This window comes from Lontra canadensis, unplaced genomic scaffold, assembly GCF_010015895.1.
Source record: "Lontra canadensis isolate GAN:19392208 unplaced genomic scaffold, GSC_riverotter_1.0 scaffold129, whole genome shotgun sequence".
In the NCBI taxonomy this organism is placed as follows: Eukaryota; Metazoa; Chordata; class Mammalia; order Carnivora; family Mustelidae; genus Lontra; species Lontra canadensis.
In genome coordinates this window covers 2957679-2983718 of record NW_022631123.1, presented here as the reverse complement: position 1 = coordinate 2983718, position 26040 = coordinate 2957679, and the positions used below count along the sequence as shown (strand labels likewise).

At 36.1% G+C, this 26040-nt stretch overlaps 1 protein-coding gene across 2 annotated transcripts in view; it reads right to left on the bottom strand.

Annotated features, from left to right (window-relative positions):
- The window catches only part of NAALADL2 (N-acetylated alpha-linked acidic dipeptidase like 2), a 936574-nt gene that overhangs the window by 345643 nt on the left and 564891 nt on the right, over positions 1–26040 (bottom strand). The window lies entirely within an intron of this gene.

Here is a 26040-nt window from a genome sequence, read left to right as displayed (position 1 = left end):
CATCAAATGTTTTACTGTCTTGGTGCCCAGAATCCTTCCTTCTAGGTAGGGCAATAGGACGTTCACTTGTAGTAAATATGACCAGGTCAATGAAGACTACATAAAAATACTGAAAATCTGGAAGATTACAATAAAACACCTCACCAGAGACATCCTATGTTAAAGTCCATCAATCAATAAACCTCATCATTATACAGAATTTAAAAATCAACCTAACTTTGCCATTCTCAAGTAGGCACCCTTAGCCAAGGACAATCCCAAAAGGGCACACATGCATCAGAGCTTATGAGGAGAAGAGTAAGGAGGTCAGGAGGCTCAGGGAGGGTCGTCTCCAGGAAGACAAGGAAAATGGAAAAACAAATGTGTGCTAATGTATTGAGAGAATATTTACAGTAGAGATCAGACAGTTAGCACCTGAGGAGCTTCTAAATACATAGAAAAATAAGAAATCTAACCAGTAGACAACCTTTAGCTTCAGAGGGAGCAGAAAGTTGTTCAAAAAAGAAATGTAATCATCATACAATGTGAATAATATTTACATAGTCGTAATAATATACATAATGACACACACACATACACATACACATACACACACACACACAAAATGATACTCTTGGGAAAAAAAAAAAAAAAGGGACAAGTCAGGGGTTGATGACCCTTGGAGACTTGTGAAAGCAAACTAAATCTTTATCATCCATAGTGGCAATAAATAAAACTGAAGAAATGAATTCAACTCATAAACATGCTTTTTGACATAGAGAGGTAAATATAATATGCAGGGAATGACTAAAACTACTGAAATAAATAGAGCATTTGCCTTTGGGAGAGAGAAGAAAGAGAAAATATAGGGAAGGAGCGGAGAAGATGAGATTTTTGTAAACTAGCTTTGTAGAATTATTTGAATAGATTCATCTCTAACTTGGAGAAAGACAAAAGTTAAATAAAAATAAGGAGAGAAAACTATGTAACAGAAGTAAAAGAAAAATCCCTAAGTACTCAGAGTAAAGAGGATCGAGAGAATAAGCCAAACTGTGCTTAAGAACTAAAAAAATACATATTCAGCTGATATATTTATACTGACTCAGAGAGGAAATACACAATGGAATAACTCTCTCAAGCAGCCAAAACGTCTGTGAACACAGAGCTTTATTTTTCAGAACTTTTATTAGGGAAAACGATTGCCGAAGGTTTTCTCAGAATTTAATTTGATAGGACTGCAGGGGGTGCAGAGCTCAACCAGACTGGTATCCAGGTTCCAGGAGGGAGATTATAAATAAGAAAATATGTTACAGAAGTGTTTTCTTAATTTATCATCTGGAAAACCACAAGGCTAAAAAAAAAAAAAAATGATATTTAGCTTGAGCCTATGGCAGCCATAGCAGTCATAGCTTGAAGAAAGAATAATAAAGATTTAAGCTCAGGATCAGTTCTGTTATGTAAGCACGGTGCTGGTTGAGTAATCCAGTAACCCCTTTTATATGGATATATGACAGTGCATTTTGACCACAGTGTAGTTCATTGCTTCCTAGCCATTTTCATGTCATAGGACCAAGAGTGGCTGTATAATTTGCAGGGCCCGGAGCAAAATGACAATGTGGGGTTTCCTGTTCAAAAAGAATTTTGAGACAGTAACAGCAGAGCATTTAATCAAGGGTGGCCCTTCTGAATGGGGGCCTGTGCAATGGTGGACATTGCATGCCCCCAAGCCAGGCCCTGCAGTGCTCACACAGCACAAGATGCTGTTCAGCTCACTGAGAAAAACTGAAGGGAATTTTCACACCTCAAAGAAGCTGTTGTCAGCCTCAGGTGACCAGCCCTGAGTCTCTGCTGCTCCAGGTTGCACCCGGAGCCATAGTGGTTAATATCTCACGGCATAGATGGTGTCCCTCAACACATCAGCTGCAAAGCTCCGATATACCCCTCTTACTCTGAGAAGATTGATTTTCTACTACAGAATGGATTTTCTCTGTCGGCCATTACCTACAGGAGCTCTAGTGTATATGGGACAGTGAGATAGTATTTATGAGAAATGTGCAATCTGTTATTTTGATCTTTTCATGGACATTAGGTCCTGATACATTACCACACAAAATGAAACTTCTTAAAATGCTGCATGATCTCACCCCTCCCCTGATCAAATGGAGGACTCTGGTTTGACATTCAAGGGTCTTCACAATCTCAGACCTTGTAGTGTGAAGGTTGTTTCCTATCGTTTGTCTCCATACACTTTATGCTAACACATAAGCTGTTCTCCCACATAGTCTGCGAAGTACGCCCTCCATGTTGTTGCAAAAGCCATCCCTTCCCTTTACTAGCTATTCGCATGCATCACACTGTCTGAACTTCACACTTCCTCCGAAACCCAGCTCAAAAGCCACTTTCTACACGAAGATTTCTCTGTTGCCCTCTTCTTACTATGTGATATTTCTGCGCTTTTTTGTAGTGTTTGTCGTTTCTAATTAACATTATCATTACATTTCATACTTATCATTTTATCACCTTGTTTCTCCTCTTTAAACTCTAAATTCCTTGAAGACGGGGCACCTGGGTGGCTCAGTGGGTTAAAGCCTCTGCCTCCGGCTCAGGTCATGATCTCATGTCCTGAGATCGAGCCCCACATCGGGCTCTCTGCTCAGCAGGGAGCCTGCTTCCTCTTCTCTCTCTCTCTCTCTCTGCCTGCCTCTCTGCCTACTTGTGATCTCTGTCTGTCAAATAAATAAATAATAAAATCTTTAAAAAAAAAAAATCTATCCCCATCAACTCACTGGTTAACTTGCTGTAACATTATCTTTTGTGTGAAAAAAAAAAATACTATCTCTATAATTAAAATAATCTGAGATGTATTTATCTGTTAATGAAATAATCAATAATTGCATTTTTTCTATAATTCTCTATCAGGCATATGAAACAATATATTTAAGAGTTAAATATGAGTGAACCCTAAACCCTAATTGAATGTATTTAAATCTTTGCCTTTTTTTTTTCTGAATGACTAATAGACTTGCATTAGTTTTGAAATATCTGAAGTGGTTCATTAATTTTTCACCTTCAGCTTAATGGAAGTTTGACAAACAGTTCACTTTTCAGAGCAGATAGTAAAAGGACTTTACAGTATACTAAGATTAAATTATGGCTAAATGTTATTTTTTAACTAATTTATTGAAAAAGAGCTGAGAATTTTATTTTCTTGCATTATTAAGAGGCTTTGAATAAGAGCAAATACATACACCATTTTTATTCATTTATATTTTAAAACACACTTATGAACTATAAGGTATGTGTTGAAAATCAGGCAGATTGTGTACCTGATGGAAAGGACACCATACAGAAAAGAAGTTGACATTACCTCTTAGCTCTGCAGCTTTTATTTTTATTTTTTTAAACATTTTATTGTTTTGAGAGAGAGCGGGAAAGAGAGAGAGAGATCATGGGGAGGGGGGCAGAGGGAAAGGGAAAAACAGACTCAGTGCTGAGCAGGGAGCAAGATATGGGACTCAATCCCAGGGCCCAAGAATCATGACCTGAACCGAAGGGAGACACTTAACCAACTGAGTGACCCAGGCACCACAGCACTTCAACTTTTAGATTATAACATAGATATCATGCCCTGTTCATTGTTTATGCCTACTAAAGACTGACAATAACTTTTTGTTTTTGTTTTTTTTAGTAGACAGTTCTCTCTTTATGTACTTGTTGCAATCCAAATAGAGATCCAGATCAATCCATGCCACCAATAATCCAATTCCCAGACACAAGACTACATGCATGTAGTGGAAAGAGGAAACAGGACATAGAGGCCCAAGTTTGACTTCCTCACTGACTCACTCTGTGAAATGTAATGTATAAACAATTTCACTCTACAGGATTTTCATCCCATCTACTATACTCGAATAACCAAGGTGACACTGAATAGCCTTCATTACTTGGACTTCATGAAATAAAAAGGCTATTTCCTTAGAGGCTGACAGCCTGAACCACAGTGGATGAAACTTAGAAGAAATGAGGTTAAAAAATAAGTCAGAAGTTTTCTAATTGCACATATTTATTAGGCTTTTCATTATGCTTTTTCAAATTGTTGATGCCCTCTTCAATCATACCTGGTTAGGTGTCTAAAGAAAGCATGAACACTCTATTACCTGCCAGCTGCTCTTTTTGTATGGCAAGATGGAATTCTTTTAAATTCGGCTGAAGAAGTGCATACACCCAAGCATCGATTACCCAAAGAATATCAAAAAAGATAAGTCTTCGGAAACCAGAAATCTTAGACACTGGGATCCTCAGATTAATGCACCAAGAAGTGAAATAAGGTAAAAAATAATAATAATGCTGGCAAATAAAGCAAGAGGAGCCTTGTATGGATCAGTGATGATAACGTGCTGTCATTGGAAAGGATAGTACAGTTTCCAAGCTGAGGAGTGGAACTCAACCCCTAGCACAGTGTGTGTAAACCTAAGATCCTGCTACATGAGGGAAGCATAGATCCTACAGACTCTTTCTATTCAGCATATGTAGTCCTTGGACAAGCAGCACAGGCACAGTCTAGGAGCTCCCTAGCAATGCAGAATCTGAAACTCCACCCCAGACCTTCTGAATCTAGATCTGTAGTTTAATAAGATCCCCAGGTGATTCCTATGCACATTTGATAAGCACCGGCCTAAATCATTATATATTTCTCCACAGCACAATTTACATGATTTTCACAGCAAAGAAGATAATAAAAATCAGGATGAAGAAGAAAAATAAATAAATAGTAGCTTGTGTTTGCTCACCTTCCCCCAAATTAAAGAGGACAACAGCCTTTAACTATCTCCATAAACCCCAAATCAACAGTTTTTCTCAGAGGCTCTTTTAAAATGGGAAACAACGCCTGCTCTCACATGCTATCACTAAATAACAAGTTTAAATTGGACTTGGAACACTTTTCTTTGTTTTGTCCTTTCCCCAAAGATAAATTTGGCAATCCGAGATCAGAATTACATTAAGCACTTTATTTCAGCCAGGAGTAAATATTACAATAGCCAACTGATTTGACTTCTTTTTCTGTCCCCTTGGTTTTCAAGTATTATAATTCATTATAGTAGAAGACTGACAAACGTAAAATGTAAATACTTCCCACTTGCCAGCGAACCAAGCAATCAGAGAGCTTATAAAGCAGAGATTTTTAAAAAGACATTTTGTGCTGCACTTTTGTAAAAAGACCCAGATGGCAAAGGAACAAGTTGATAGCAGTGATGTTATCCCAGAATACCTGATTTGACTTTCTCCAGAGAACTGTCACTTTGACAGAAATCAGACCATTAAATAACTGGCACAAATGTTCTTTCATTTTTATTTTAGCTCACCAAATTTACAGTTATTTTCGAGAAATGACCAGTGTGCTAAATTGGCTAGTCATTTTGTTGTCCTTGTAGATACAACTAGTCTTTTATAACTTCAGCATCTCATAACCTGCTGGTTATGAATAGCATCATCTCCCCTCAAGGTAGTCAAATTCAGCACTGTGTTGTTCAGATTATTAAAAAGGAAATCGTTAACACTTAAAAATGTGTTGTGCTATGTAGATTTCTTGGAGCTCATCTGAGTTCTCTGTGTCTCTAAGTGTGTATACATACATACATACATACACACATAGCCTCATATACCCGTATGTATATATTTTTACAGTATAAGATGTTTTCACTGATAATTTTCATAACTAGAATAAATTAGTATTTCTTTAATTAACAACTATTTCCTGCCTACCCTCAAACTAATATAAATTGTAGGTCTAAAAGCTGGCCAATGCTGGGGCGCCTGGGCAGCTCAGTATGTCAAAGGCCTGACTCTTGATTTTGGCTCAGGTCATGATCTCAGCATTGTAAGATCAAGCCCCGCCTCGCGCTCCACGCATGGAGCCTGCTTAAGATTCCGTCTCTCTCCTCCCTCTCACTTCCCCCAACTCCCTCCCTTAAAAAAAAAAAAAAAAAAGGTGGCCAACGCTAGTTTACCCAACTCTTATAGTCACTTACTCTGGGAAACTAACATACCCACATGTAAATCCTTGCTCAGACATTTGGTAAACACTGTTTTTTTCTAATTTCCTTTTTTTTTTTTTTTATTTATTTATTTGACAGACAGAGATCACAAGTAGGCAGAGAGGCAGGCAGAGAGAGAGGAAGGGAAGCAGGCTCCCTGCCGAGCAGAGAGCCTGATGCGGGGCTCGATTCCAGGACCCTGGGATCACGACCTGAGCCAAAAGCAAAGGCTTTGACTCACTGAGCCCCCCAGGCGCCCCTCTAACTTCCTTTTTATTTTTTGTTCACTGACCAGAGTATAAGTTTCTTAGAGACTGATTCACTGCTATATTCCCACGGCTTAGCCCCCTATGCAGCAAAAAGCATCATTTGGATGAGTGATCAGACCAATGTTCAAGTGAATAATTTTGTTCTGTCTAATCATAAATCTAAAACTCATGACTCATGATATAAAACTTGCGATCACAAAATCCTAAAACTGAAGACACGGATGGTCTCATCTCCTCGTTTCATTGGTCCTCTCTTAAGCAAAGCATATTGCCGTATTCCATAGTAATTATCACAATATTTTAATGCTTAACTCACGTGTTACAAAAAGTCATAAAGGGAATAGAAAGTACTACACTCATTTATAAAGCAAAGTGTCTGTACAATCTAATATTAAAAGATCATACAGATTATGTAGAGTACAATTTTATTTAAAAAATAATACACAAGAAGAATCTGTTAATATTGTTAATATTTATATTAATATTTGTTAATTTAATCTGGACTCTCTCTTTCCAGTTAGCTTATTCAAAATTATTAATAATGAATATGACACAAGGAGCTAGCCACTTTTCTCAATACTAAAGACATTTTTTTAATGTTTAGATATGGAAATTCAAGATTTGTATTGGTAAAGTGAAATTATTTGAGGGCACCTGGGTGACTCATTTGGTTAAGCAACTGCTTTTGGCTCAGGTCATGATCCTGGAGTCCCAGGATCGATTCCAGCATTTGTCTCCCTGCTCAGTGGGGAGTCTTCTTTTCCCTCTGGCCCTTCTCCCATCATGCTCTCTCTCTCTCACTCTCTCTCTCTCAAATAAATAAATAAAATCTTAAAAAAATTATTTGGGGCAAAGGACTTTAAAATATAAATTATCATCATTTTCTCCCTTCAAACAAATATGCTTGGATTATTTGTATATTTGTGGCTATGCAACAAACATTCAATTAAGGAAGAGTTTTTACTATTGTATTAAAAAGTTTTGATTAATATGCAGTTAAGTGAGGTGATATGCTTCATTTTGGCCAGTATATAGGACATAAGCATAATATTTAATTAAATTGTTAGTTGAAATCTGGTGTGTCCTGTAATTGAATTTATCATTATTTAGAGAATTATGAGAATATATTTTTATAAATAACTTAAATGGTTTTTCATGACTTTATAACACACTGATAAATTACTTCAAAGTCCATTCGTATATTTCAAGTAGATGGCGGCCATAATTAACATGCTCTCCAAAGCATTTTTGTACTCTGATCCTTTCTACTCAAGAAACAGCACTTCCTTTGGCATAGGGTTTTATCTCACTGAATTTGTATTTATAAATTTGCCATTTTTAAAAGATTTTATTTATTTATTTGACAGACAGAGATCACAAGTAGGCAGAAAGGCAGGCAGGGAGAGAGGAAGGGAAGCAGGCTTCCTGCTGAGCAGAGAGCGTGATGCTATGTGAGGCTCCATCCCAGGATGCTGGGATCATGACCTGAGCCTAAGGCAGAGGCTTTAACCCACTGAGCCACCCAGGTGCCCCAAATTTGTCATTTTTAAACAAAAATTTAGATATACAATGGCAGTGGTAATATGCAGATGTTCACAAATATTTTCTGAATTCTATTTCAGAGGAATAATTGATTATATGAGAACCAATTTCCCATTCCCTGAAAGTCTAAATATTTCTATTTTTTTGTATTTCTCATTTGTCTAAGACTATTTCATTTCCTAAAGCACTCCAAGAACATGAACATTTGGAAACAAACCATAAACTATATCATAAGAAAAGCAAACTAAGAGACAGATAAAATATCTAATTTGTTCTTTATTTCAAGGAGAGTAGTCTAGATTCATAACTGGAATAATTGGCCATCTGCACATTACATGTAATATAAGCAAAGCAATCCTCTTCAGAGGCATTCCCCCGAGAAGCTTCCCATCTCAAACTTGAAGGGTACGAACATCGGAATGATTTGCAAAGGTTCTCATTTTAGGAAAAGTGTAGTTTGCATTTTTCATAAGATAGCAAATAAATTGTGTGGATGGGTTTTGTTTGTTTTTTGGTTGTTGTGAAAGTATGCAACCATTAATTTACAATAAAGTTCTTCATACCAGATTATAATGAGAATGAATACATTATTTTATGAGGCTGATAAGATGAACAGGCAGAAAACCAATGCTTTATTTCTGGATTTACTTAGTTTTTTAGATATTTCTGATAATAAAAGTAGAAAATAATTAAGCCTTGCTATTCTAATATCGATGTTAGATTAATGAGCTATCACATATGCAGTACTTTCCAGATCTTCTTGTTTCTTACGGATCTTCTATTTTTGATATGGAAACACTGACACAAGAAAGGAACACTTGCCTTGAGTACAAAGACCAATATCTGGTCCTTACTTTGCTTCTACATAGGAAGTCACTCTGGGAAAGTTTTTCACCTCTTTTGCAGTCTTATATTCATCATGTATATAATATCTAAGGACTTCCATTTCTAAGGTTTTGATTCTAAACTTGTCCATGAGCAATCATTTAAGTAAGTTAATAGTTCTCTCTTTAAAATGTGTTTCGAATGGCCGTATGGTACTTTATAATCCAGACAGGAAATTAATTGAAATATTTCTCATCTTAATGTTGAAAGAGGCTCTTTGTATTTAGATGGTTACATCTGACTTTGAGGTGAATATCTCTGCTTGTCCCTCTCCCTCTCCTCCCTGCCCCTACTCGCTCTCTCTCTATCTCTCTCTCAAATAAATAAATAAAATCTTTAAAAAAATACTCTATTATTAATTCTTCTTTTGAATTTTTATATGTGGGAATTTTCTTACTTAAAAGCCATATAATCTGAGGTGCCTGGGTGGCTCAGTGGGTTAAGCCTCTGCCTTCAGCTCAGGTCATGATCTCAGGGTCCTGGGATCAAGTCCTGCATCAGGCTCTTTGCTCATCAGGGAGCCTGCTTCCTCCTCTCTCTCTGCCTGCCTCTCGGCCTACTTGTGATCTCTGTCAAATAAATAAATAAAATCTTAAAAAAAAAAAGCTATAATTTGGTGAACGTAATTTAGCAATTGGACTGCATGTACATTTCCTATTTTATGAAAGGAGACCCAAATTAACATAAAAAAAAACCCTAAAATAATCCTTTGCCTATTTTCTTACTAAGGTAATGTTTTTCATGTACTGAAAGGTTATTTCACTAAATAGTAACTCTTCTTTGAATACACAGCACAGGCTGTAGCGACACAATGAGAGCCATCGTTATGCTTAGTATAGTACTAATGGTCTAGTTAATAAGCTTGGGCATTCTATAAGGACAGCAGTGGTGTCTTTGTTAGTTCTTGTATGTAGGATTTCAAGCAGCACTGGACACAGTCACCTTTTAAAAGCTTTTTCATGGTAATGGAGCTTTAACAAAATTCAAAATTAGTGACTTTGGCCTAAATTTTTTTTTTCTAGCTTCTTCATTTAATATTCCTAAAAATCCAATGATGTAATATTATACCCTGCACTATGTAACAAGTACCTTTCAGGTCATTTTGAGTCAATGTTATGAATGTTGCTGAAGAGGTAGAAAATGAGTGGGATCTTAAATAACTGGAAAAGAGAAAAGTCCAAAAGTTATTCCAGAGCAAGAACAGAACCCCTTTAGCAACTCTACTTTACTGCATTTTTGTGGCAGTTGGGTTGAGATTGGAACAGAGATGCCAGATCTGGGAGGGAACAGATGATCCAAAATGTCTGGCTTCATGACTAGAACTCATCAGTGAATGGAAGAGTTTCAGGGTACCCAGAAAACCTATGGTCTTCATTGGGGTAAGTGAAATGAAGAGGCTTCAGGGGGCCTGAAGAGAATTGATATATTAAAAATCAGGGAAAGACCAGTATCTGAAAAAGACAGTGATGAATTCAGTGGAAGCAAAAAACTCACTGCTAATGGGTGAGTAGAAAAGCAGGGTCCTGTGACTGGTCACTGGTTAGTATGTCAAAGTTTGGCCCATGAAGCAAATCTCCTTGATTCCTTATAAGGAAATAGAAGTAATAGCAAGAGCACTAAAAAACAATTACTAGAACTGTTCTCTGTACCTCTGGTGTCCATGGCTTTGACATGATTTTTAATATAATATCTAAGTTTTGAACTATAAAGAAAATGTGTATAAGGGAGATGATTCCAGGCAAAAAAAAAATAAATAAATAAATAAAAAAATAAATCAGCATGATGAAATGGGCTGTGGCAAGAAAAACAGGTGTGGAAAGGGAATGACAAGTGGTTAAGCTTAACTGGAGGTAACAATTCATGTTGTAGATTAAGGCTGAAATTATAGCATCCTTGTTGAGGTAGTGGACAAAGAAGCATGGGGCATATTAGGGAAACCCTAGGGACTTGGATAGGGTTTTGAGCAGAGAATTGGTTCCATGAAAGTCGATTTAGAAACACTGATCTGAGAGTGATATTCAGAAAACAACATGCCAGAAAAGGGAATACAATGAAAACAACAAAAATGGATCCCCTTTTTGCCAGACACAGAGCTTGCATTCAGTGTATAGCATCTCATTCCATTTCCACACTTAATACATAATGATACAACTTTTCAACCTAGTTATTGTGATTTCTTTTTCACTGAAATGACTCTGAAGCTCAGAAACTTTGAGAAGCTGAAAGTCATACTGGTAAGCAATAGAGATGAGCTCAGTCTGCTTCTTTTAGACTCTGAAATTAAGGGTCTAACACAGAAGTGTTAGAAGCTATAGCTGTTTCTCAAGAAGAATTAACAGCTGCACAAATGAGGATATGTCTAGAAGTAGGAAGGTAAAGATTCATGTAAAAAACCTGGAAAAGGGGATGCCTGGGTGGCTCAGTTGGTTAAGCGGCTGCCTTCGGCTCAGGTCATGATCCCAGCGTCCTGGGATCAAGTCCCACATCAGGCTCCTTGCTCAGCGGGGAGCCTGCTTCTCCCTCTGCCTCTGCGTGCCACTCTGTCTGCCTGTGTTCGCTCTCTCTGACAAATAAATAAATAAAATTTAAAAAAAAAAAAAGCCTGGAAAAGTAGAATTGTCAACACTTGGCAACTCACTGAACAGAATAGAGGCAATGAGGTGACAGAAGCAGCAAGTAAGGTTTTCAATCCCGGATGTGTGGAAGAATGAAAGTCCTATTAATGACACGGAGATAGCAGGAAAACTGTCCTGGAGGTAAAGCAGAGTTAGAATATTTTAAATAATTATATGTAGTGCTTGGCTTCATTGGACAACTACTACTTTATAAATAACAGTATATAAAATAAACAAATAAAACATAAATAAATAAAAAAGTCCTCCTCGCCATTCACATTATAGTTAACCCCATTGGTTGTTTTTCTGAACAGTTTGCAAATGCTTGCACAATGACATCCTTTAAAGTGTTGTCTTCCAGGCAATAAAGTGAAGACAAAAGCTGCCAAATATCTAGCTCAGGCTTTCGGATTAATGAGAGTGCCCATAAAGTGCTTTGAGCTCCACAGAAGAATAGATACAATATAAATGAGCTGCATTATTCCAGTGACAAATACTATCCATATACCATCCAATAAAACTGAAAAAAAAATGCAATCTCTAGTTGTTCCTTCTGATAGTGCATATTGTCCTGCTATCACTTCTTTTCATTCTTTTGAGGCTCCCATGGAAAAAAAAAAAAACAACATTTCTACTTCATGCCCAATTTGTGGAGTGTACTGAGATACACAAATCAAACAGATAATGGGATATTCTATGCCTACTTTCTCATAGTACCTTTGGTATAAAATGAAGAAAAAGAGCAATGCACTTACAAGGTTGTTTCAAAGAAAATATAAATCATATGAAAGCAAGATGGCTATTTTTAGAATGTTATGTTCAAGTCAAGTTCATTTTTCAATACAAAAGAAGACATCAACTGAATGCATACTTTCTGCATGCATTCAAAATTTATTTGTGCTATCAGAAATTTGAAAATTATTTTACATTTTAATAAAATATCAGTGACATACTAGATTATAGGATCACATATTATATATCTATACAACAAAGATTGAACCAGCATTGATATTAAAATTCAATAGTTCTCCATAAGCAACAAGACATTCTAAAAATTTAACTAATGTCACACTAGTTCCATGCCATAATATAAAGATTCAGCATTCCAGATTTCTGCTTTAGTTATTGACTGAAAATGCATAGACTTTTAAAACATAGTTACAGCAAATTTTCATGACTCCACCTCTAAGCTAATCTTATGTTTAGCAATGTATGTAATATTGAGATGGGACAATCTCAATGGGGAAAAATAATGTGTAGAGAAAAAATTACAGTTATTCATTGAGGCTACCTCTGGATAACAAAGATATAAATAAAATATAAATAGAATGATAATATCAGTGAAACTAATCCTGATGTTAATTAGAAGACAAATGAGAATTACAAACAATTTAGTTAATAATATGAATAGGAATTAGAACAAAAATACTAAAGATTCTCTTCAGCAGTGAGATTGAAATATCTAAGTTTTGTACTGAGTACTTTCAGTTAGAGTATATTTCAAAATAAAACCATAGAGGCTTTTAAAAAGTCTTCATTGCTTTCAAGTTCCCAAATTAACACACATATAAATTTTCCACACACACACACACACACACACACACACATATAACACACATATAACTCAAAGAATAAATAGCATTTATAGTTATTACAAAATTTACAGTTTAATTACTAGAAAATAGTGTAATTTAGATTAGTGGTTCTCAAGACATGATTCAAAGACCAAAGAATATAAAATCAGAATATTAAAAATGAAAAAAATCATAAATTGATAATCTACATTTCTCTTTTGTAGGTGAGACTTATATTTTTCAATTACCTAAATAAAATATGTTAATGAAATTTGATTACAAAAACAAGAGTATTTTCAATTTTTTTTTAGAGGGAGCACATGTGCATAAAGCTAAAGGTCATTCTGATCATACCCCACTTTCAGCTCCCCATATCACCATCCCATATATCTTAAACTTTATATTCCTTTCATATATATAAAATTTAAAAAGAATTCTCCTTTAATCAAATAATACTGTAATATACATATAAATGTGCTATTTCTTTTCACTCAACAAAGATGTCTTAAAGATTTTTTTTCATATAAATTTGCAGAGATCTATTTTGTTCTCTTTGGGTACTGCATAGTATTTCATAATCCTAATATTCTATAATTTATTTGGTCAATCCTAAATTTTGCTATTGCAGTCAAAACTTTCATGAATATCCTTGTTCATATATCCACTTGTAGATGTGTGAGGATTTCTGTAAGGTTGCTATGGAGAAATAGGTTTTGGGTGAGAGAATATGTGAATTTTTAATTTTAATACTTACTGGTAGATTGTCCTCCCAAGTGACTAAATTTATTTTCACACTATTAGCACTACATGATAGGACCCACATTCCTTCTCCTCAAACCTTCTAAGCAAGAGAAACCACATATGTGCAGGTCCTGAATTAAGAGAGAATATGGTGTATTTGAGAAAGCAAAAGAGGTCAAGTATGACTGGAATGATGTAAAAGGAGGTCTCAGAATCATGAATAAGATCTTAGGGCCTGAAAAAGATCTTGCCTTTATTTTCAGACTACCTTAATAAGTTAGGTCTCTCTGTTGCTCCAGAGGATAGTGTACATAATAGTCTTTTCCATATTTGTACCTCTCAGAAGTCTTCTTAACCATCTCCAACTGTATTGTCCTCTCTCCCGCTGCCTCTCCAGAGAGAACTAATAACATGAATTTGATTTGGTTAAGCCCTTTCAACCATACTCTGTATTTTAACATGTCCCCTTAAGCAATCAAAATAGATCTCAAAACACTCAGAGTATGGAAAAAGTCTGTTGGAAATACATATATAGAGCTATCATGTATGAATGCAATTTTTTTTTTTTTTTAAGAGAGAGCACATGTGCATGGCAGAGGGAGAGGGAGAGAGAATCTTAAGCAGGCTCCACAGCCAGCATGAAGCTCAACCCCTCAAGGCCCATCTCATGACCCTGAGATCATGACCTGAACCAAAATCAAGAGTCAGATGCTTAAGTGACTGCACCACACAGGTGCCCCATGTATGCAAATTTTAAAGAACAGCATTAAGTTTAATATAGGAGAGTGTAGCATGATCAGACTTGGAGGTTTAAAAGTTTTTTTATAATATATCAGCATAGATTGGAAGTTATAAGAGACAAAGCAGTGAGACCATTCAGGAGGCAGCTGCAGTTTTGCAGGTGAGAATTAACGCCGGCTCTAACCAGGGCAGAAACAGTGGAGGTGGAGAAAAGCAGAAGAACTTATTAGAATTTATGCAGGAGGCAGAATCACTAAGACTGATTGCAAAGTGGTAGGAGTTGAGAGAGTAGAGGGAACTTTTGGATTGTGAGTGCTGGTCAAATACTTCTCACCCTCCATATAGTTAACTCCACTTAGTTAACTCTGGGGTGAACTCCTCAATGCCACTCCCACACCTAACTGTCCACTTGAAATCTCTCTGCCTTCCTGACCCAATATAAAATTTCTGAACTGGGGGAAGATTCTGCTTTATGCTATGACAAGTAGTAGTCATTGGTCTAGTGACTGGGCATTTTGTTCTTCTGAAGAGAAATGAAGTCTGAGATGTTTGAGAAAATCCATACTTTTATACTGCAGTAGTTATGCAATTTTTCATTTCAGTATTATATATCAGAGAGTTTTTCTTTCTCATAAAAAAAAAAATTGAGTAACTCTTATCTTCTAGCTCTATGCTACAGCTACAGTAGAGACACAAGTCAAGCTATATGCCACCATGGAAACTATGGTCAAGTAATCAGGCAGTTTCTAGAAGTATAAGATGCAAAAATGGGGTTGAAAATTTGGGGGATGCTGGAAATGTCCTATATCTAAACCTAATTATCACACTGTTATAAACATGAAACATTTAGTGATCTATACATTTCAGATAAGTGTCCTTTATGCTTTTCATTGTATGCATGGTTTCTGGGGTGGGTGGGGGGAGTAGAAAAGATTAGGCAAGAAAAATAATTCTCCATAAAAATACAAAGTTTATATTTGAATGTGAGAGGGATTATAAATCCATGTTTCTACAACTTCCACTCTACAAATCCAAAAATGTACACAATACTATGCAAAAGTGAATCTAATAGCATGAAGAACATTAAGCACTATTTGGGTATATATGAAAGTAAACTAAATTACTTGAATGTTTTTCTTTCTGAGATGAGAGGTATAAAAGCAGACAAAATTAGAAAATAGGTCTACTGGAAAATGCTAGTGAAATGTTGGTCATTTACTCTAAAAAATAAGAAATCTAATATTTTTAAGAGTATGAAATATACATCAAATAGAATGATGAGCTACTGAAAGACAAACAAAATCATTTCGAGTTATCAATACCAAGGACATTTTTGCCTGCCAGTGTTGTGAAATCATATTTGTGCTGCCCTATAAGTTTGGTGACATGTTTTATAATTTTCTCATCTGAAGGTAATTTTTAATATATACATATATATTTTTAATTTATATGACATGTATTTGCCATAGATCAGCACTTACAACAGTATATGGAGAAAGGATAATAACTCATTTAATACATGTATCATTGTTTCAGAAATAATACATGAAAATAAATTCATTAATGTTTAGAACTTTATTAATTTCCCATTTCCTAAATACAAGGTGTTCAGGGTGCTTAAGGTGTTGGAAGCACAGTGCCTTAGCAAAATGTTACGTGAGAAATAATCACAGAAAACTGCTAGAAATAATAATACAATAATTATAATAATCTACTTCTTTCATAGGCTAATTATTTCATCAGTATTAATTTTAAAAATAATATCTCAGAATATGTTCAAAGTTGATTCAGTAGCTTGACCCCTTCTGAGACCTAAAAGTGGTAAAGTAACTGGAAAGTAATATATATTTAAGAAATAACCTACCTAGTTACACTTTTTCTTCTTCCATAAGCCTTCGACTACCAGAAGTGAAGTTTTCTGGCCTTAAATGTCAGACAGAGTTCAAAACCAGTTTGGCAATCTTTCAAAAATAATTACCTACTAAAACTTATCACAGGTCTGAATAGGTATCATGTCATCCTGAGGTGGCTCAGGTCTCTTAGTCAGCACATTCTGTTTTTACTCATGACAAAACCAAGGACAGACTTCTTTCTCCTACAAATGTGGCACCTTCCCTGACACCCTGTCAGTGGCAAAGGAGCCATTAAAAAGATTCAGCTGCTGATCAGCTAATCCTTTTTTGTAAGCAGCAAATATGTATAAAGATATGAAGTTGAGTAAAAATAAATGAGGGAGAGAGAGTGTGAATGGGTGGGGGGGGGAGGGGCAGAGGGAGAAGCAGACTCCCCCCCTGAGCAGGACGCCTGACATGGAGCTCAACCCCAGGACCCTGGGATCACGACCTGAGCTGAAGGCAGATACTTAACCAACTGAGCCACCCACATGCCTCATATGGTACGATTTTATAAGATTTTATTGGAATTCTTATGATCTGCCATCTTAAAATCACAGCTACAAATAAAGATGGGAATCACAGATGCCAAGACCTGTGGTGCCAGCTGAAAACGAATTGTGTAAATGAGGGCTTCTGTGGAACTAACAGAAATTGTGGGGCCATGGCAACTCAAATCCAAAGACCCACTACCACATTCAAATTCGATTTCAAAACAAGGACAAAAACAGTAACAACATATTAATAGTCAAGCAAAGCACCTCTATGGATTAGATTTGGTTCGTTGTTTGTTTGTTTTTTATGATTTTTTAAATTTTTTTTGACAGAAAGAGAGAGGACAGAGCAGAGACAGGGGAGAGGAGTGAGAGAGAGAAGCAGGCTCCCCGCTGAGCAAGAACCCTGATGCGGGAATTGATCCCAGGACCCCTGGGATTATGACCTGAGCCAAAGGCAGTTGCTTAACCAACTGAGCCACGCAGGTGACCTTTAGATTTGGTTTTAAACTATTATGAGGTAAAATATTTTTCTAATGAATGTGTTTATTGCAGTTTTCCTATGGTAACCAAAGAAAGAAAGATTAAATTAAATTAAATTAAAACCCATAAGTCCTGAGGAGCTAGTCACTCACACTGCCCTTCAACAGTCAAGGCTGAGGGCCAATTGTTTTATGATATGAATTGTCAGGCATGTTTCTGACAATGGGTTTGCGATTTCTTCACTTGAGTGGATTGAATTTGCCAACAGGAATTTTAACCACGCTGCTTCAATCGTTGTCGTCGCTCTCAAGCAAGGGTTCAAGCCGCAAAGGTGCCACAAAACAGATTGCTGGATGAGTGTGTTACCAAGATTTATTAATTTTCTCATTATTCAAAATTTCACTTCACTTTCAACCATGGGGGGTCACCATCCCTGTGCAAAAGGAGATTTGAAATGAAGTAAACATTGCTAAGAGAGTCATTCAAAACAGCCCTGAAAAGACACTGAGGAAGTAAGACCTATAACCCTCTCCTGGTTCAATTCTTGAAACACCATGAACTTTGACTTTTGTCAATTGCAACTTGACCACTTCCTAGAAAACATCCTTCTATTTTACACTGAAATTAAGATAATGTAGCACCTATTAGCTAAATAGCTAATCGTGTATTCCATAGTCAGTTTATTTATTTTTTAAGATTTTATTTATTTATTTGTCAGAGAGAGAGCAAGAGAGCCAGCACAAGCACAGGAAGCAGCAGGCAGAGGTACAAGCAGGCTCCCCACTGAGCAATGAGTCTGAGGCGGGACTCCATCCCAGGACCCTCGGATCTTGACTGAGCTGAAGGCAGCCACTAACCTGGCTGAGTCACCCAGACTCCATAGTGAGTTTAAACTCTCACTTCAAGTCAGCACCAATCATAATTCTTTCAAAACAAGTTATATAACCTTGTGGGGTTTGCCTTTATAAGTCTGCACTCTCCATTTGCAATTCCAGCACACTTTTGATTTCTACAAACTCTTTGTCTCTTAAATTGCAATCCCTTATACCCCAAGTAATCTTTACTGTCTCTTGTTGATCAACACCTGAATACTAATGGAATTCATCTTCCCATTTATCTCAGCTGTATTATAAGAAAAAGAAAAACAAAACAAAACAAAACAAAAAAACCTTCATGGCAGATATTTGTTCTAGGTAAATTTATTCTTTAGCTTAACGGGAATATACTGGATTGCTATGATGAATTTCACTTACAACTGTATTCGATCATGTAACTTCAGGAAACATTACTACTTGTTGGGAGCATGGAGGCTGAGGGTCAAGGAGAAGTGTGATAGAGAGGTAAAGTTAACACAAAAGCCTATTCAAAATATAGACCATCCTGGGTAGATAGGAGTAAGACCATCCTCATATCCGTACATTTATTTGTATGTCCTATAGAACCTTCACATCAACTATTCGAAGCTCATCTTATTTCTCTACTTTAGTTCTCCTCTTATTGAAGGTGCCCTCTTCTACTGTTTCCATATCAGTGAATGGCTCCATGATGCTCTTAGCAATTCAAACCAGAAATGTCAAGGTCATCGTTTGATCTATGACTTTCCCTCACCCTTTACATCCAATCAATCTCCAAGTCCAATAGATTCCACTTCCTAAATATCTACTGAATCCGTTTACCTCTCTCCACCCTTAGAGTTAGTTAGCCTACCACTGTGTATCAGCTGGATACCACATAATTACCTCCAAACTCTATGTTGTGAAAGAATCACCTTGGTATCTATCTAAAATTACAAGCATTCTCCTCAACACTTAAGAAAAGGCAGGTGAGATTAATAGTAGACACTTAGCTAAATAGGTGGCAGCACTTGGCCTTTCCATACTATTCTGCAATTAAAAGTATAAAGTCAATAACAAATTAAAAATAAGAAAAAAATAAATTTCCCCTGGTATGAAAAGGGAAGGAGACTCCCCTCTCCCTTTTCTTAGAATACTTACCTTTATAAAACTTGTAACTGTGAATTGTTTTCCCATCCCTTTGAAATGTATGTCCATCCTTTTAAAAGCTAAGTAAGTTTCTTGCAGGTTTTAGAATCCTAGGATATTTCTCTCAAGGACCTGGAACTGTCTTTTTGAAAAGTAATCATCAAGGAAGATAATAAATACCCCATCTCTCATTTCTTTCTTTCTTTCTTTTTCTTTTTCTTTTTTTTTTTAAGATTTTATTTCTTTATTTGAGAGAGCGAGCGAGAGAGAGAGGATGAGAAGAGGAGAGTCAGAGGGAGAAGCAGACTCCCTGCTGAGCAGGGAGGGACCCTGATGTGGGACTCAATCCTGGAACTCCAGGATCATGACCTGAGCTGAACACAAGTCCTTAACCAACCAAGCCACCTAGGTGCCTTTTTTTTTTTAAATTTTTTATTATATTATGTTAGTCACCATACAGTACATCATTAGTTTTTGATGTAGTGTTCCATGATTCATTGCGTCTAACGCCCATCGCCCCATTTCCATGAGAGGATAGCAGGCTAACTTCAGCTGGTGTCTGATTGAAGCTGCAAATCTACCTCTTGTCAAAAAGATATGAGAAATGGATTTTCCCTTGGATGAAGGTGATTAGCAAACACAGGTGGCCACCCCAAATAGCAGTTGAATTTAGGATGAACTATGTGTGACGAATGGTGCTGTCAAGTCCTCTTACTTGAGGACGAGATATTGTTTACCTTGAACAAATGTATGCAATGTGTTATGTGTGCTCAGCTATATAAGAGGGTAAAATTTATTTCTGTCTTTGCAATCTCTTTAGCAGATTGCCTGTGATGCGCATCCCATTTTGGCTTAATGCTAATTCAATAATTAAATAGTTTTCTTTCTATCTTTGTAGAGAGGACTTCTAGGTTGGCAGAGGATTTTGTTTTTAATTATATTTCCTCAATAAGAGACAGTCTGTGTAAGGTTATTCTGCTACTTTAAAAAGCTAAATTAACTGAAGGGCAGTAGTATATATAGAATGGAAGAGGCATTATAGTTGAATGGAGATATATTGGAACTGTTTAAAATTATTCATTCCACGCATCATACGTTCCAGGGACAAGAACAAGTTTTAAGGTGTGATCCTCAACTAATAACCTCTCCATCCCTCCTTCTGTAAAGACTCAATTAAAAATATTTTTGAATTTTTTTTCTTTTGTACTCATAACTCCATAAGGTCAAAAACATGATTTCCTGCCTTTTTATTCATTTCTAGCTTGCTGCTATACCTAATTTAGATTCAAATCTTTAAATATTTTAGTGTCAGAAGGAATCTTAAAAATCATCGACAGAAACCCTTCATTTTACAGAGCCCTACAGAGGTTAAACGACAAGCAGTAAAAATTTCTAGTCCTCACCATGGCCTATGAGGAGGTGCATCCTTCCCACTTGGACCTTATTCCCTACACTTTTTCACTTTTCCTCCAGCCTTGCTTGACCTTTTGCTATTCCTCTATCGTAGCAGACAAGCTCTTGCCCCCAGAGTGTTTGCAGCTGTTATCTCAGGCCTAGAAATGCTTTTGTACAAATAGCTGTGGGTCACTCACTCATTTCCCTCAGTTTTTTTCCCCTCACGGTTCCTTCTCTATCAAAGTCATCCTCAATAATGCAAGAAACATACATATACAACACTCCCCCCACCTACACACACTCTCTTTCTCTCTCTCTATCCCCTTGCTCTGCTTCAGTGTTTTAGTGGTATTTATCATGAGCCTCTCTTGTATTCAGTTGCAAATGAACGAGTGATACTGTTAACTTCAGTGTGACATTCCAGAGCTACTTTGAATGTCTACATAAGTTCTGTATTTTCATTTGTTTGAACCTTTGTGTATTCCTTCCCAACACATGAAATGCTTTCAAGTAAAAGCAAACAAGAGGCCAAGAGTTAACCCAGGAGAAAACTGAAGTTATATGCTCACATTCTAATTAAGGATATTAAAAGGATGATTTGGAAAAACAAAAACAACCTTTCTGCTATACCCATTCAAACCTCATAGCCTTCAAATAAATTCTAATGGATTTAGGAAAAGGAAATTCTAGTGGATTTATTTCAGGAAACAGACTTAGCCCCTTCTCTGGTCCTCATAAACTATACCATTGGTCTTACACTTTAGTGTGCATCATAATTACTTGGAAAGAATATTAAAATATAGATTTCCAGGCCCCATATGCAGATCTCTGATTCAGTGGCTCTGGGGTGGGGCCTGAGAATTTATACTTTGAGTAAGTTCCCAAGTGGTTATGTTATTGCTTTATGAACTACACTTTAAGAACTATTAAGGTTCTTAATAGTTCTTAAGTGACAGGGTAAAGCCCTTGTCACTTGGTATTTAGTATATATAACCACATTATCTACACTAGGAAATGGTTTTACGTGGAAGTGTTACCTGTGTCTCAACTATATATGGATTCAAGCAATAAGTACAAAATTATCTAAGAAAAATATTTTTTAAATTATTCTTGATATTTTTGAAAATATAATTTATTTTACTATACAAAGAAAGCTAAAACAACAAATACTAAAATGAAATAAGACATAATCTATCCCATATCTGTCCATAAATAAATTATAATTTCTTATTAAATACCTAAAATCTTTAAGTTTGACCAGAAAATTTCTACTCTTAATTTATTATGAATAAAAACATTAATCACCTTTGTATGTGGGATGCAGACAGGCAAGCAAATGTATTAGAAATGAACAGTAATATTTGGTGTCTTATCAAAGGTCTTTCACTGATTTTTTTAAGCTTTATTGAGGCATAACTGATACACAAAAAAATGTGTGCATTTAATGTATACATCTCAATGAGTTTGGACACAAGTGTTAACCTGTGACCCTATTGCCACAATCAAGGTGCTAAACATATTCAGCATTTTCAGATCTTTCACTGATTCAATCCCCAAGCCTTGCTTTTGAATTCCTTCCTTAAAGATACAAATTAGAATATTAAAACCTAAAGGAATTTCAAGAAATCATATTGTCCAAGCACTTAATGTTCAACTTGAGAAAAAGGAGGTGTTTAACTTTACAATGCTTTTCCAATATGGGCATTAGAACATGGATATACCTCAACTTTTGAAATAATTATGCTTGCAAAAATGCTTTAAAAAAGCTTTTTATTTAATTGACTTTGGCTATTAACAGAAAGAAGTTTTGAAATTTGGAATTCATGGGCTATATATTCCAAAAGAATCTCCAAATTAAAACAAATGTTGACCAAAACTGTACCTCTACCACCTTACCTTGTTTTAATGAATATCTCAACTCTGAACACTCAATAACTTTAAAAGGAGGTTGTGATCATTTACAACACTCTATTCTACTCTGTGACCCTTTATGTATACAGGAATTTAAGTTCGGGTACCCAAAGGGTATCATCCCACAAGTTCTTCCCTCAGCAAAGATAGAGGATGAAAAGCACTACACTCCACAGAGCTATAATGGGGCTAAAATGAGCAGAAGAGATAAGAATCAGGTGAAGGGGATCAGAATATGCCACATCAACATATGCCATTTTGACGTAAGCACTATTTTGAGCTGAAGGCAATTAGCTCTTTGCCCTGCTCCTTTCTGTCTAAAGACTGGGTAAAAATTTCCCGTTGTAAAGATAACAGTTTTACTCCCAAAGGAGTTTCCCTTGCCCATATCAGGAAGAGGAGGCTGATTCTTAATAACCAACTCGAGTGTGCATAATAAATATAACTAAACAACCCTTCTCTTGCATTGGTTTCCCCTAGTTACCTTCCCACAATTTACCATCCCTAGAAATCCAAATATCTCCCCCTTGGCCCAGTTACTTCAAAATGTATTGCTCTATTAAAATCATATATAAGCCCCCCAGGTTTGTTTGTTTGTTTGTTTGTTTGTTTTTACTTTGTTTATTCTTTTCTTGTGAGATTCTCATGTGCATACAAAATAAACCTTTGCTCCCATCAACCTGCCTTTTATCAGATTGATTCATAGACCCTGGGCACTGAAGCTAAAACAGAAGAGTAGTGTTTTTGTTTTCCTCCTCTATACATTCAGGTACTTCAGAAGATGGGTATTGTTCATTTTAATGACAATAAAACTATAAGAAATCTCAGGAATCATCTAAATGCTGGTCTTTGTATTAAAATTTTTTTTTTTTTTTTATTTTAGAGAGTGAGACCACAAGCATGGGTGAGTAGGGGTAGGTACAGAGGGAGAGGGAGAGAGAAGATCTCAAGCAGACTCTATGTTGAGCATGGAATCCACTCAGGGCTCAATTTCATGACACCGAGATTGTGACCTGATCTGAAACCAAGAGTCTGACGCTTAACTGACTGAGCCACCCAGCCACCCCTGGGCTGATGAGTAGACTTGGTTGAAAGACATTCCCTGGGTTAGGCCAATGTCTGGATTTTGTACATGAGGAAATCAAAACCTGGAATATCTACTTCATCCCTCACCTCCCATGAAAAAAATTCAAAAGTTTTTTTTGTTTGTTTGTTTGTTTGGTTGGTTTTTTAGATTTTTTCAAATGGCTCTTGCCTGGCTCATGGTAGTTGTGTATAATTGGGTCTTGGAGGGGGAAGGTTAACTGTAACTGCATGTTTTATTACTTTATCTTTTTTTTTTTTAAATTGGACATTGGAAATACTACCTCCTCTGTGACGTATCATGTCCTCTGTGAGATATCTTCTAATATTCCCTCATCTCTTAACATTGAAGTAAATTTTGTTTTCCTTCCCTTATTCCCCATGACACTTTTTTTCATATTTCTATGTATTATAAAATTCATAGCAAATTCTTAAAAATACCAGATTACAATGGGAAAAAAAAAAAAACAATCCAAATCATAGGGGGAAAAATAGTCCAATGATTTAAAAACATCCAGAGAAGGCATAGAAGAACAAAATGGGACCATGTTGACATTATTTTGTTTCGTAATCTTCATCAGACCTATTTAAGAATATGCTTAAATCAAAATTAATGTCGCCAAGATTCTGCATTATACTGAAAGAAGGAAATGGATGGATAATTTTCTCCAGAAACTATCTAATACATTATTCCTAGAGAATCACTTCATAACTTAACCTGACTTTAGGCCTTCTGAATGTGTTAGTTTTTTTTATTTTATTTTATAGAGAAATATGAAACAGAGGACATGTAACTGAGTTATTGGATACTTGCTATACCAATTTGTTTCCAGGATAAGTCTAATTCAATTCACTTATGCCCCCTTCAAGACAAGAATTTCAAGAGTCTTCTTCCCATGGACCTGAGAAGAGGGCTACTTGAGCATAGCTGGCCTGTCCCCACAGTGAGTTCTTTTTTTCCCAGAGACAACAAGGATAATGGTTATGAGAATGCACTGTGAAACTAGAATGTTTGGGTCTGAATCCCAGCTCTGACACTGAGCAGCTGTGAGAACTAGAATAAATAATTTAATCTTTCTGTGCATCTGTGACTTCAAATATTTTAAAATGAAATTTTAAAAAAAATGGTGATCACTGGAGGTTTAAGGTTAAGGTTAAGGTTTAGCCCATTTGCTACAGGTGAACTATAGCAGACAGGCTCTTAGTTACCTACCATTGCTCTCAGTAGTGCAAAAATTCAAGTGTATTTGATTCTTAAAACAAGATACAAAACTGTAACAATTTAATTTGAGCGCCTAAAGCTGAACTACTATAGAATCCCTTTTTCAAAGCAATATTAAACCAAGTGGAAAAATAGACTACCCTGATCTACATTCCTCTTCCTTCCATGATCTGCCCTCTCCACTTCGAACATCGCTGTCATTGACCCCACTATTTTTCATCAACCAGCACCAATTAGGCTGTTATGTATCGATCACTGGTAAATTCAAAATAAATGTTGGCACACCATCTTCCAGGGGAAATGAGAATGGGAACCACCTAAGCAACATTACAGATTTTATACTTATTTCTTTTTAGGCTCTGCATTGCTCAGAGGAAGAAAAATGGAATTTACCATTCAATCTCGTAAAGTTCCCACTTAGAGGAACATTAGTGAAGAACGTCAACATTCAACACACTTTAGAAATATGATCCAACCATATATTATTTGTATGAGAACCTACATTGAATCCAACGACCAGACATTGGACAATAACCTGACTGACATAAGTGAAACTTTTTTTTTTTTTTTAATTTAGCTGAGTAATTCAGCAGATCCTTCACATTGGAAAATGTGAACATATTACCCAGTATAGCATTCTTGTGCCTGTCTTGAGGTGACCTACTTTAAGTCTGGTGTTCAACAGACAAAAACAAATTCGATCTTTACTAAAACCTTTCCAAAATATGAAAGGTAAATTTTACTCATAATCTCAAAAATGCATTTTAATTTTAATATGCTCTTCATTTATTTCCCTTTTCTTCTCTCATATATTTTAGCTCTACACCTCTCCTGATTCCCCCAGTCTTCCCAAAGCGAACCAATACAGAACTCTAAAACTCCTCACTCCTCTCCCCTCTTAACTTTCCCATCTAGTTTAGTTCCTTTCACCGCAAATCCCCACCATTCCTGATGTAAATCAAGCACAAGTCTGAGGCTTTCCAAATATTCTGGCTTATCCTTAGGCAGATCTCCATTAAAAGGCTCAGGAGTCCATGGGTTATGAGACATTTTTCTATAGCTGATGAAGGGTAAGTAGAACATGCCATCTCAAATTATGCTAATTTGGCATAAGGATTATTTTGAATCGAATGTAATTGAGAAGCAAATACAAGAGAAGTTCTCTGCCCTCTCCCTATTTGCCTTAAAGCAAGACAT